Genomic DNA, 13,581 nt, shown 5'->3' with positions numbered 1-13,581 from the left:
ACTGAAGGAGGGCAGCAGGGAGAAAGAACAGTGGGAATAACTGAGGAAAAAGCTGGAAGAGTTAGAATGACAGGGGACACTTTAGAAAAAAGGAATTCCTCTTTCTCCAACACAGGACTTTGTGTTGTAGCCCATTTACCTTACATTGCCTGATCACTCATTGCTGTGGAGCTTTTTTTGAGTACCCAGGACATGTGAATGGACTTGACCAGATACCTTACTGATCTGCTGTGAAACTGCCTTTTGCTCCTGCCCTCTACCTTGATTTCATCCCAATATAAGTCATACCTTAATTCAGAATATCTATTTAAAAGTCCAACATATGTAATGGATTTATTAACTAAGATTTGTCCATATCTCCTTCTGTTATTGTGAAATTAGTATGCCATGATCACTAGGTAACTTAGAAGATGTAGACAGGGGTGCTATTATACTTAGCCCATACACCATTTTGTATGTTTATAAAGTACTAAAAAAAGTAATTGTCATAATATGAAAGAAAGCACTTAGGGGGGATTTCAAATTTCTAACAGAATAAATTTAAGCTGTCACAGAGTTCAGATGTTATTGATACCATCTTCCACCCAACTCCCAAAAAGAAGCAAATCATTAAAAACATGGACTTTGAAGCCATGTTGTAATCCTAGCTCAGCTTCTCACTACCTCTGTAAGTCTGTGCAAGTTACTTAAACACTATGACTCTCAGTGAGACCATCTATAAAAATAGGACTGATAACACCTACCTTTCAGGATTGTGGTGAGAATTAAAGAAGGTCATATATAGTTCAGGATGTGCTGAGCAAGGAAAACATTCAACATGTGTCACTGCCCTTCCTTGGACTCTGATGTGAAGATATCACTTGACTTCTTTGTGCTTCAATATGTCCGACCTGCAAAATTGGAGATATAATAACATATGTAAGTGGTACAAGGATAAGTACAATTACGTAGAAAACTTAAAAAACAACATACACACACACACACACACACACACACACAACCCTTCCTAACCTTCTGCATTAGTGCCTGCTGGAACATGGTGAGGGTGAGCTTCAGGCCTTTCCTGGACCACCTGTTAATACTATCAAGAGTATGTGACTTGTGATAGACATTTTCCCAAAGTGAGACAAATGTATGTACTTAATATTTAAAACACAGCAAAATCCTGAGAGGAAATGAGTGAAGAGGCAGGAGACAAAGAATAAGGAGTATTTTTCTTGGGTGGGTGGGGTACAGGCAAGAAGACCCAGACTGGAGGGGGAGTGATTGGTTCTGTTCCAGGAAAGGGGCCTTGTCCCTCCAGCTGGCAGGGAAGGATGAAGGAAGCTCCAGGCCCATTTAGGGTTTCACAAAGAAGAGACAGGGGAGATAAGGAATTTGCAGACAGCTGAATTTAGACTTTGAGACTTTTTTGTGAGTGTGTGGGTGCTCTCACTGGTAACTGCCACCATGAGACTGTGCTCTACTTGCCCTGTACCCCAGCAGAAGACCCTTTGTTGACATAGGTTTCTTCCTCCACACTATCAGATACTGTCTAAAATAGGATCCCATTATTTTAGGGTGACAACCAGCCATCTTTCCTAGTAAAGGGCCTTTTGTTATATATAGTATATTCTGTAGTGAAATACATTTTTTTCAAGGCAGCAGAGTAATACTAGTCAAAGTGAGTTATGTTTCCTTGTTTCATGTCAGAGAGGGCATTTGTTCACAATGGTTTTTCGTGTTTTAAATGAATACTTGGATATTTTTTTTTAAAGCGTGTGACAAGTGCTATCTTTCTGCTTCAGGAATCTGAAAGGGACCCAGAGTCCAGAGATGCTAGTTAGAAAGATAGGCTAAGTTTCTAGGACTGGAATGGCTAACCTACCTGAAATGCTCAGGGAAATTCAAATCAGAGACTACGTGGTAGGTAGATCTGAACAGGGCCCAGGATCTCCATGGAGCAAAACGTCCAAGTACAGGCAAAGTCTTGCTTACACTCTCTATTCACCCTTTCTTTAGTTGGCCTCACTTCAGACAAGGTTCCTGGCTAAAGCAGACAGGCATATGTGTTTACTGCTTGGTCTCGACTGCAGCCCATGTGCAAGTCAGTCAGGTCCTTCCTTTCTCCACCGGACTCTTTCATCAATCCCGCCATCCCCCTCTCCTTTGGGCAAGCTCTGCCCACCACATCTGTTGCAAGGCTTCACTAGGAAAGGCTGCTACTGAACCTGGGCTGGGTGCAGGGCCCCGGCGGTCTGGAAGAGCAGGATGGAGGAGGTGGGAAGGAAGTCAGAACACAGGCGGACTCAAGGCTAAGGGTGACCCTGTGCAGCCGATGTTGAGTCTGCCCGTCCCCGTCGCCACCCCTGCCTGCTTTTTCAGTCCCCCCCCCCCGCCCCCGGGGCAATTTGGCGCAGTCAGCAATTTTCAGTACAGCAACAGTTAAATCAGGTTTTCTAGGCTCACCCTGTAACCCTTTACCTTTGTAACCAACAAATCCTCTTACTGACGTCCGGTGGCAAACTGAAAAACCAGTGAGTGTCCTACAGCACTGGCCCTGGGGAAGTCATTTCCTGGTGCGCAAGGCACCGAGAACTCTGAAGACACCCCAAGCCAACCCAAAGCAGGGGCGGAGAAACACGTGGCTCCTTCCAGGAGCCAGCTGGCGGGACCCAGCAGCTAGTCTCTGGATGCCTCTCTCCCTTCTCTGCTAGGGGAGCTCCTCTAAAGACCCTCTTCAGAAGCACTCCTCACCCAATTCCCCTTCGCTTCGTTCCCACATTCTCCACGTCCGTTCCCCCCCCCCCCCCCCCCCCGCACGACCCAGCCCACTGCCTGCTCTTCTCACTGTCCCATTGGTGGATTTGGCTAAACCTCGAAAGTCACAAAGAAATTTGCTTTAAAGTGTTAATACCTGCTGCTGGGTGCTTGCGGTTTAACTCTTTCAACAAAAAGAATAGATTTTAATGGTAGAATTGCAGGCATCAGAACCACAATGGGTTGAAGATGAAGACGGTTTTCTCAAATCCCAACCTTTTATAAAAGGCAGCCCTATTTGGGGCCATAGGCTTTTTTTCAGGAATTCCTTCTCCCTGTATTTGGTATTGCATCCTAAAAGTATTATGCTATTATGACAAGGTAGACCTAGTTTCTTAAGTGGACCCCAGGCAAGGCTACTAAGTACTAAAACCTCAGGGAAAGAATTCTTTTCTCCAACTACAGAACTCAGAAGGAGGCCAGAAACCACTAGTTCATTTACTACCTCCTGTTCTACATTCATTCAATGATTCCTCTCATTTTTCAAGGGTTCATGAGCCGAGCCAAATGGGTAAGAGAACATCGAAAGATGCACACATGTATGTGTTGTAAAAAATGTTGCTTTAATAGAGTAAAATTTACAGCAAGTGAACCTACATGTAATTACACTGGGTATTCCTAATAGTAATTGGGCTTAAAAAGAAAACTCTCTATAGTCAACATTTCAGTTATTTATTTATTCGGAACATAAGAAGCCTGTTGTGTGCTAGGCAATGCATCAGCCCTAGTGAGTACAGCAGTAAATTAAACATGGATCAGTACCTCAAATAACAGCAAACATTAAGTCGCCTAGACCAAGGCTCAAAGCCCAGATCTGCCACTTACAAGTTGTGTGAACTTGGGCAAGTTACTTAATTACTCAGTGCCTCAGTTTCCTCATCTGAAAAAAACGTCCATAATAATTGCACCTACCTCGCAGAGTTGTGGTGAAGATTAAATAATTTAATACATACAAAGTGCTTACAACAGAGTAAGCACACACAATAAATGTTGCCTATTATCCTTCAAAATACTTTTATACACTATGTGTATTTACACACATGCAGACATATGTATATATACCTTTAAAAAAAGGAGGGATCCTTTACTTCCCATTCTAAAGGCTGGAGCTGGTAAATGCCTAACTCAAACTGTGGCCTTTCTAACTGTTCTCATGGCCCTTAAGCAAAATAGGAGCTCAAGCCATTGCTTTGGGTTTGTTAGCTTGCACAGCCCTATCGAGTGAGAACATGCTAGAGATTGATTGCACCTTTGGTTCTCTTTTCCCTTTCGCTTCTTTTATTTGCCACCTACAGGAATAGCCAACTATACTCTTTTCCTTGCCTTTTCTTTCCCTTTCTTCTCCCCTTTCCCTTCTGCTCATTTATCATTTCTCATCTAGGCTTTCTTTGTTCTGCCTAGCACAGAGCCAAGTGCCCAGTAGGCACTCAATAAAGATCTGATGAGTTAAACTGAACACCACCTTGTCTACTGAAAGGGAGAGGGCTTATCTTCACTCATCCCACCACCACCTGTTCTGAGCATCCAAGCAAACTTATTTAAAGCAGGTCTGTCATTGGGGAAGGCAGACCCTAAAGAGAGAAAAGAGATTAAGGAAGCTATAATGTAATCATTTAGCCACTAACCCTTTTATATTTATTTAATCTGATAAAGCATGTTCTTCTATAAAAGAGAAATCATTGCATATGTAAGAGGGGAAAGAAATATCCCATATTAAAGAAAAGGTTAGACTCTCCAACCAGAAAGTTAATAAATGGATATGTCATAGGTGAGAAGCAGTGTTGTTGAATACAATAAGAACTGAAACCAAGATAAACTTTGCTTAACTTTATCAGCAAATAAAATCACAACAAAATGAAATGTCTATAAATTTGTCATTCTCATTTTAGTCCAAGCAAAACATTTCTGAGAGGCTATAGCATTAGCTCTCAGAAATAACATGTATTAAAATCACTTGGCAGTTAGGGCTGGTTTAGTTCCATTAACCACATTCTTCAGGTGTGCTTTCCTTTCATCTAGGATTGTGATAGAGGCTATGAGGGATAGACACACAGACCATGTCCCTGAGATTGTGTGATCTGATGGGAAGATAAAACACATAAAGTAAGAATACATAAAAATGGGCTTTGGTAATTCTAGGAAAGCAGTGATCTTGGAAGAGAATGTGAGAAGTGGCTTAGATGCATAGGATTTGAATAACCTGAAGGAGGTGAAGGCTGAAGCATGGAAACATAAAAGAACAATATGTGTTGCAGGCCCATGAGGAGGCAGGTCTAGCTAGATGGGGGAGTGGTTCTGGAGTCACTGGAGATCCAGGTGATCAGATCAATGGATTCAGGAAGATAATGATGATCCTCAAATGCTGGGATGAGGGGTTTGGTGAAGTTCCTTTAACAATGAGCAACTAATGAAGAGTTTTTCATGAGGTGTTTCTAGGAGAGAACTCTAGGAGCCATGTGTAGGATGGATTTTAAGGTGCAGTAACCTGGAAGCTGAGAAAGACTGCTGCAGTCATCAAGATGGGAGGTGCCAACTCTATGAACTATGGCAGGTGACACTGCATTCTATAAATAATTTCTCAAAATGTGGACGGGACCCATCTGCAATGTAATTCGCTGGGTGATTGTAACAAATGAAGGTTCCTAAGTCCCACCTATGACCTATAGAATCCAAATCTCAGGGGCTAAGGCTCAGGAATATATGGCTTTGTAACAAGTACCCCAGTTGATGCCCATTCAAGTTTCAGCCTTACTACCATGCATCAACTGAAATTCCAGATGAATTAGTTGAAAGTCAAAAATATCAAATTGTAAAAGTCCTAAAATAAAATAAAGATGATTGTTCTGAAATTTGGATTGAAGAGGACTTTCTAAACTGAAAAGCAGTTTGAAAAATCTACCATGGAGGTAGATTTCACTACATAAACCTTAAGAACTTCTATATGACAAAAAATGTAATTAAATTAAATCATAAACAACAAACAAACAGAAAAAATATATACAGGTATGGCAAAGGGTCATTTACTGTATAAAGATCTTATGTAAACTGATATGAAGAACACAACCTCAATAGAGACCTGGAGAGATGATTCCCAGGAAAACAAATGTAAGGTAGGCATGCCCTCTTTGGGGCATAGTCACCTGAATCTCCTTTTCAAGTGGATTTTCTTTCTCCTAAACTCTAAGGGTCCCCACAAGACTTGCAACCAGGGGAGCTATGGGCAGTGGCAGCTCACCTGGGGCTTGCCCCTGAACCTGTCTCCAAGGCCCCCTTTCTTTGACTTTCCACTGAGCTGACAGCAGTAGCCCAACCTGGAGTCTCTCCTGCTGCTTCTATCCTAAGCTATTCCTTGTTTCAGTGTTCCCAGCTTTAATAAATGTACTCTCAAAGTAAAATTTTAATAAAAGGAATATAAGGTGAAAAAAAGAAGTGTTTTTTTTTCTACCTCACTGGTAAGGACAGAGCATGCAAAGTATATCAAGTAAATAATATTATCTTACCTATCAAACTGGTGAAGATTTAAAAAGCACTGATAGTCCTCAAAGTATATAGACAGTAAGGCAGTCTCTCTCACACACTGCTGGCAAAGTTGGAAATTGATACAGCCTTCCCAGGAAGCAATTAGGTATAAGAGCCTTTAAAATTTTCATAAGAGTTGCCCCAAAAATTCCATCTCTAGGAATCTATTCTAAGAAGTAGAGATGTAAACAAAAATATACGCGAAAGGGTTTCACAATTAAAAATAAAAAGCATTGTTATGGCCCAACATTAGAGAATGGAGAATGGTTACATAAAATATAGTCTCTCCATAGATTATTGCAAAGCCACTAAAAATTACATTCATGGTATCATGTTAGAAGTTAGGATGTCATTACCTTAAGGATTTGGGGGGTGGCTGGCAGAAGGCATTAGGGAGCTTCTGAGAGCTCATAATATTCTATTTCTTCATCTGAGTGTTGTTCATACAGGTGTGTTCACTTCATGAAAATTTATTGAGTTGTATGTACTCTTTGGATATGTACACTTCTCTGTATATACGTTATATTTCAATAACGTATATACTTAAAATTGTGTCTTTTGAAAGTTTGTAATGATATGGAAACATGTGAAGAAGGCAAGTTTAGGGTAGGTGGAGGAAGTCTGGCTTCCTCACCCAGGTGTCTGGGTAGCTAAGGGAAGCAGTGTTCCCATAGCCTAGTAGGGGCCTGATAAGTGGTGTTCTCATAGCCTTGAGACTGGGTCTGATAAACTGTTCCTGTAACATGAAGTGGGCTCATATGCACAGAATTATGTTATGTTATGTAATGTTCTGGCATCTTGCCAGCTTTTTTCTCCTCTAGTACTTAAACAGGTAGGGACTCCCTGCTGGGGCAATGATGATGAGAGACACACAAGGGGACAGGTGCCATGATTGGTGACACACATGGGGGACCAAGGGCCATGACATGAGACATGCAGATAGACACACAGCTTGCAGCATGTGTGGCTTGTCCATCCATGAATAAAGGCATGCCAGACATCCCAATGGCTCCGTGAATATTTTTCTGTCTGTATGAATACAATGAACCCACCTGGCCTTGAAGGGTGGCAACACAGCAACCTTAAGTGAAAAAGATAGAATAAAGAATTGTACATTCAGCCCTGGCTGGCGTGACCCAGTACACTGAGTGCTGGCCTGTGAACCAAAAGGTCACTGGTTCAATTCCCAGTCATGACACATACCTGGGTTGCAGGCCAGGTCCCCAGTAGGGGGCACATGAGAGGCAACCACACATTGATGTTTCTGTCCCTCTCTTTCTCACTCCCTTCCTCTCCCTCTAAAAATAAATAAATAAAATCTTTATTTTTTAAAGAATTCTGCATTCAGTATGATCTGAAATTTGGGAATAAAAATGCATTCAAAGGCAATATGCCAACTGTTTAATCTAGATACTGTTTACTTTAGATACTGAGCTTGGGGGTGATTCACTTATCAGCTTCTTTTTCATTTCTATACTTTCCAGACTTTTTACAATGGATAGGCATTACATTGATAATAAAGAAAAAAGTAAAATATCAGAGAAAAAAGTAAGTTGATGAATCTTGGTGAAAGTCCCATAGACCAGACTGTGAAACTGAAAAGTAGATTTTATCAGTTCCCATGGAAGTGATTTAGAGTCTTAGGGACTAATTTAGACTAAGAGGTTTTATAGGAAACTGGCTTACAAGCCAAGTTCTGGTGAAGAATGTAGTTTCTAGTGACTGAAATATTCTTATCTCCTATCTGGGGTTATACCTACCAGCTATTAATGTACCTGTGAAACCAAACTAGAAATCAGAAAAGGTCACTTGTGATTTGAGCATATGGAGCTGAATGGTTTTGAGGGCTCTTTGACTAGGTTATTTGGGGGTTTGGGGGGGTTAAGATATTATTTATATACTTTTTTTAGAGAGGGGGAAGGAGGGAGAAAGAGAAGGAGAAATACATCAATGTGTGTTTGCTTCTCATGTGCTCCCTACTGGGGGCCTGACCTGCAACCCAGGCATATTCCCTGACTGGGAATCAAATCAGTGACCCTTTGGTTTGCAGGCAGGGGCTCAATCCACTGAGCCACACCAGCCATGGCTGACTAGGTTATTTGTAACACACCTACCAGATCACTGTTCCTGTTACTTGAACAGTACTGGGTAAACACTGACTCTCCCATGTTCTTTTTTTCACCATCTCTAACTACTTAACAGAATCTTCTATCATTATAATATTACCTGACTTCTATCCTCATTACATGCTACAGTTGCCAAGGTAACAGCTCATCTTATATGAATTGCATTCTAGATTGGTAGCTCCCAGGTGAGATATTGGAAAGCATCTTAATTTCATCTGCAGTATATCTACAAATTATATTTCCAAGAAGTCACTTCAGAGAAGAATTACAGATGGCTAGTTTCAGCCACTGTGAGCTTTTAAAAAGTTTTTTTCAATTGAAGCATCTATCATTTCTTGATTTATGCATCTAATATTTTGTGAAGTGTATCTCTTCAGGTTGGAGATACATATTACTTTTGGGGTCCTTCAGTTCATGCTAAACATCAAGGGTTTTGACAATAGTACTTAAGAGAATGGCACTGGCACTGGCACTTGGAAATAGGAAAGTCAGAAAGGGAGTCTTTCAGGAGAGGGAGATGCTAGTGGAGCATCAAGTGAAAGTCCAGGGGGCATGTGGAGAAAGTGTTAACATAATAGGAAAGCTCTGATATTGTATGTGGGAGGTATTACCCTGGAAACTGTCACCAAACTACCTAGCTACCGTTATGCTCTGGTTGCTAGGGTAACACATACATCAGATTTACATGGCTGGTGCTGATGTTCATTTTTTCACTTAATAAGGTCCCAACACTTTGCCTTTTATAATGTTGAAATTTGCAACTCAATGCCAACAGCATTCCAATCATGGCTGCTCATCCTTCAGAGCTATATATAGAGAAATAATATGGGGGGTGCCTATCCCATGTCCTGCTCCACACCAGAATGCCATCAGTACATGAACTTCAACTTCATGCCTGGATTCAGCATCAAGGGCACAAATTCTAAAACTGCTAATAGGCTATAATTTCAGTCCTCTCCAAATCTCCATCCTCAACTTTCTCATCTCTACTTTCTTCCCTGATACTATGCACCTGTATATTTTAAGAGCCATTATTAGGTTCAGTGGAGTGGTAGGACTACATTGCTTTCAAGGTGTCCCCCCTTATGTTCAACAATTCTGTGAAGGAACTGGAGGGCTTGTTAAAGCAAATTGCTGGCTCCCATCTCCAGACTTTCTGATTCAGCTGGTTCTGGGCCAGGGCCTGAGAATTTGCATTTGTAACAAATTCCCAGGTGATGCTGATGTTGCTGGAGTGGAGGACCTTCACTCTATACTCTGTGGCCTCTAGTCATGGGCAAAACAGGTTACAGTTATAATGATGCACACAGGGCTTGCTCTCTCATGGCTCAGTGCTCAGGGATCCTGGGTGCAGGGTAAGTGGAGGCAGTCTGGCTTCCTTGACCAGGTGTCTAGTTAACTAAAGGGATCAGTGTTCCCATAGCCTTGTAGGGGCCTGATAACCAGTGTTCTCATAGCCTTGAGACTGGGTCTGATAAACCGTTCCCATAACATGAAGTAGGCTCACGTTTGCAGAATTATGTTATGTAATGTTCTGGCAGTTTCCTGGCTTTGTTCCCCTCTAGTACTTAAACAAGTAGGGGCTTCCCACTAGTTAGACACACAACTTGAAGTGTGCATGGCTCACTCACCCATGAATAAAGGCATGTCAAGCATCCCTTATGGCTCTGAGCATTTGCTTCCATCTCCAGGAGGCAAGATTGGATCTGCCCAGCCTTGATCCATTGCAACACACTGGGTAAGTTCTGAGGTGTCGGTTTCAGTCACTTCCTTGGCCTCTCCAGGAAAGCCAGACAATTGGCTAGAAACACACTGTGGAAAAGAACACAGCACATAGGCAGTGCTCACAACACATAATATATGTAGAAAGGGCTAGATATATCTGGGTTAAGCTCAGATTCCAACTTAGTCCTGACAGCTACAAAGAGCTGATGCATGTATAGTATCATCTTGGTTTTCTTTTGGAAACAACTCAAAAAGTTAAAGTTGAAGAGCAGTTTTCACTGAGTATAGCTACTTATCAGTTGGGGTTATGATACAACTGACACATTCAGTCTGATGCCATGTAGTGTCTTGATTAGCACTAATTGTGAAGCTGAGGAAAGAGCCAATACTGAGCAAATTCTCCTTAGAGATTGTTGTTCAAGCTATATGTTGTCTTCAGGAGACAAAGAGAGGCATATGTTGAACATAACACTCATCCCACCATAACCTTGTTTCTCTTTTCATGTTTCACACATTTTCCACCATGTGCATTGTATTTCCCTTGAGATACAGTTGAGGTCACTAGGTTTTGAGGCAACAAAGCAGAGTGCAGGGCTCATTAGTGTGGCTGCACAGTAGAATTTCTTGGAAAGCTTTTCAAAAATACGAGTACTGTGGACCCTACTCCAGACCAATTAAATCAGAATTTCTGCAGATGGGCCCTGCTTATAGGCATTAAAAACCAATTTGCAGGTGATTCTAATGTCAGGCAAGGTTAAGAATCAATAATGGTCCTAAAATAGGCTCTGCTGTTGTGCACACTTCATTTCTAGCTCTGCCATTCATGAGAAAATGACCTTGGGCAAATGGCCTACCCTCTCAAAGTCTCAATTTTCCCATCTTTAAAATAGGCATAATAATAGAATCCACTGCATTTGTTTCGTAGGGCCATCTCAAGGATTGAATGGGCCAGTGTATGTAATGCACTATAATTGTATAATGCCCAGCACAGAGTCATCACTCACTAGATGGTAGCTACTGATAAAATTAAGGCATCACACTTCAACCTAAAGAACAAGTCATGAAGCTGTGACCCTATGGGAGATGTGGGTGTTGTACCCAATCTGCTGTGGATCTCACAATCTTTCAGTTAGGACCCCTATGACAAGGCAAATGAGTCTGCAGAACATCTATGTAGGCTATACAAAAAAAAAAAAAAAAAAAAAAAAGGATATTTGTATATCTCTCAGCAACCAGGATTTGAGTAAATGGAAATTGATGCCATATTTCTGGATGGAATATGTATGAAGGACACATGGAAAAGCCAAAGGGGGGTAGGATTGAGGGTAGGAGCTGGGGATGCTGGGGTAGGGGAAGTGGACGGGGGAATGGAGACAACTGTACTTGAACAACAATAAAAAATAAAACTAACAAAATAATTAAAAAGTACATAAACTAAAAAAAGGAAAGAAGAGATCAACTTTTAAAAATTAATTATATGTTTAATTCAATCCAGTCAAAAGTCAAAGTTATTTTACCATGATAAAGTGATTTTAAAGTTTACCTAAAAGAATAAATAGGGGAGAATAAAAAATAATTTTTGAAAAAGAAGACTAATGATGTGAGACTTGGCTTATAAGACATCAAAATATATACATAAGTTATGATATCTAAAACATTATAGTGCTGTCATAAGAATCAACAAAGAAATCAGCAGGACAGAAAAGAAAGCCTTGAGACTGACCTAGTAAAAAGATAAGAACCTGATATACAATAAAGGAAGCATCATGAACCAATGAAGACTGAGTTAGTCATCAGTATTAAATGTAAAAAAAATCACACAAGACAGCTTTAAGAAAATGTAGGCACATGTTTAATCTTGAGATTGGGAAAAACTTTCTAAGCATAAAATATGGAAAAATCATAAAAGTATTTCTAGAATTGATGCCATCAAATTTAGTGGTAAACAAACTGGGACAAATATTTAAAAAATGACTGATGTCAGTATGATATAAAGAGATCCTATGAAATAATCAAAAACACCAACACTCAAAATAAAAATAGAAAAGAACATAAACAGAAGAGATACATACAACTAATAAATGTATAAAAATGTTTCAACACACAAATATTCCATGAAATACAAATTTTTAAATGAATGAAATTAGTGAAGATGAAAAATTGAAATTCTCAATGCAGATCTGATGTGGTAAAGCACACACACTTCTATACTGCTGATGGGAGTGTAAATTTCCTTTCTGGAAAGCATGTAAGTAATATGCATTAAGAATCTTTTACATCCTGGCCACATAGCTCAGTTAGGTAGAGCATTGTACTGATACACCAAGGTTGTAGGTTCAGTTCCCAGTCAGGGCATGCACAAGAATCAACAAATGAATGCATAAATAAGTGTAACAACCAATTAATGTTTCTCTTTCTCTCTCTCTCTCAAATCAATAAAAATTAAAAATTTTAAAAAAGAACATTGTAAATATTCTTATCTCTTAAATCAGGAGTGTCAAATCATTTTCACCGGGCATCACATCAGCCTCACAGTTGCCTTCAAAGAGCCGAATGTAATTTCAACTCCTTGACAGTTAAGGAGTAGTTACAGTTATACAGTCCTAAAATTATTTTGGCCCTTTGAAGGTGACCGCTAGGCTGATGTGGTCTCTGGTGAAAATGAGTTTGACACCCCTGTCTTAAATGAACTAAAGGAACAGCAGCAGCATACTGAGCAGCAACACAGGTTTAGGTTGAATACCCCAAAAGGTGACAGCCCTGATCTGAATTCAGGGAACTGCTTTATTCCTTGCTCCATTTCCTTATGCATAAAATGGCAAGAATTAATAGTACTAATCTTACAATATATGCAGGTCACTGAGGATACTTTCTGGAATCTTCTTAGTAATAAGTAAATGTTAGCTCTTAATATATATTTCATATATATGAAATAAGAAGTTTGTAATTTGGATCCATTGGACTTCTAGAAATTTATCCTAAGGAAAAATTCACGAATTCAGAAAAATTATTATATATAAGAAAATGCATCACATCTTCCCTTGCACAAGGAACTACCATGGAAACATCAATATCTAACAAGAAGAAAGCAGTTAAAGTAATTATAGTACATGCAAATGATGCTGAAGTATTATGCAATCATTTTAAAAGATTTTGTTTTTGAAGCAGTCTAATGATATGGCAAAATGCTAACAAGTGAAAAAAAGGGTATAAAACTGACTCTACAGTAGGTCAAATTTTGAAAACAAATATTTATATCTATTTTGTACTTAGAGAGGTACCTAAGAAAAAGGTAAATTAAAATATTGACCAAAATATGAATAATGTTTATCTCACTCCATGTTGGGGTCAAGAGGTATTTTTACTTATACTATTTATTATTCAGTATTATATACATTTTATAATGGATAGT

Source organism: Phyllostomus discolor, chromosome X (assembly GCF_004126475.2).
Source record: "Phyllostomus discolor isolate MPI-MPIP mPhyDis1 chromosome X, mPhyDis1.pri.v3, whole genome shotgun sequence".
Taxonomy (NCBI): domain Eukaryota; kingdom Metazoa; phylum Chordata; class Mammalia; order Chiroptera; family Phyllostomidae; genus Phyllostomus; species Phyllostomus discolor.
Note: the sequence above shows the minus strand (reverse complement) of the source record.